The sequence below is a fragment of the Aplysia californica genome, unplaced genomic scaffold (assembly GCF_000002075.1).
Source record: "Aplysia californica isolate F4 #8 unplaced genomic scaffold, AplCal3.0 scaffold00737, whole genome shotgun sequence".
NCBI classification, from domain to species: domain Eukaryota; kingdom Metazoa; phylum Mollusca; class Gastropoda; order Aplysiida; family Aplysiidae; genus Aplysia; species Aplysia californica.
In genome coordinates this window covers 39,642-40,978 of record NW_004798007.1, presented here as the reverse complement: position 1 = coordinate 40,978, position 1,337 = coordinate 39,642, and positions in this window count along the sequence as shown.

Here is a 1,337-nt window from a genome sequence, read left to right as displayed (position 1 = left end):
CAAATATAAGCTCCATCCCTGCCGCCCCATCACGCCAAAAAGGAAGAACACAACACTCGTCTCGATACACTCGAGTCCTCGGGAAACCTTCCTCGTCTTCTCGTTTCTTTAGTTCAATCCAAATTAGAATAAAATATTATGCGCTCTATAGCAAACCGGAAATAATATGCCACAAATCACAGTCGAGGATGTCAAAAACTTTTCGGTTTTTGTTTTGTTTTAGTGAAGTTTTACGGCGTTCACAGCTGCATAATGTCATAGGAGCGCCAATTAAAAACCTTAAAAGAGTGACGCACTTTGTACGGAAAGAGTATAGCGAAAAGAAACATAACCCTAAAACAGCAGTGCTCGTCAACCTTTTTTATATATAGCCAGCGCCTTCATTTGTTATCCGTAAAAGACTAACACTTTCGTTTCCCCCTCCTACAACAAGTATTTCCGAGCTGGTAAAAATTACCACCTGTCACTCACCACCCGGGTGATCCACAACACCCAGTATCGAAATTACCAAATCACCCACTTGTTGGAGATGGCGAACAGGCTGTCTACACTACTCTTAAAGAACCTCTACTTAAAATATTAACCCCCCCCCTAAAAAAACCCCCCAAAATAACAAACATAAAACCCCCAAAAAGCTCCAAACAACAACAAACAAAACAAAACAAAACAACCCCCATACCCGCAAAAGCTAAAACAAAACAAAAAGCCCCCCCCCAAAAAAAACAACAACAACAAAAAACAACAAAACAAACAATAACAGTAACAGCAAAAACGGTACAAAACGTCTTCATGTGTAATTGCGTACCGCGTCAAAAGCAGAGACTGCTGCTATTTATTATCTCTATCACGCGAGTGACGTATGTAATGATATCTTGTATACCAAGTTTGACAGGCTGTAATAATAATAATATTCTCACGCCGTGTAAAACACTAGAGGCGAACACTTATTTCCATAATGTATTTATAGAGGCAGTGGCAGCCATCCATGTCTAGATGTCTAGATGCTGTTTTAGCTGAGAGTACTTATTACCGATTGATTTACAGCAGGATAATGAAGGGAGATCACTCGGGAAAGTCTTATTTCAATGTCTGAAGGGCATTGATAAACGGACTTCTTGTATTATGTTCTATTTGCAGTTTTGTGTAGTGTTTTTCTGAAATAACACGCAGTAGACTGCGCACCATGTGAGCATCAAATTAAAGGTGTGTTTATCAGTCTGACTGTCTGTCTGTTGTTAACTCTCCTCGCCCTCCCCCTTTTCCGTTTCTCTCTCTCTCTTTCTCTTTCTCTCTCTCTCTCTCTCTCTCTCTCTCTCTCTCTCTCTCTCTCTCTCTCT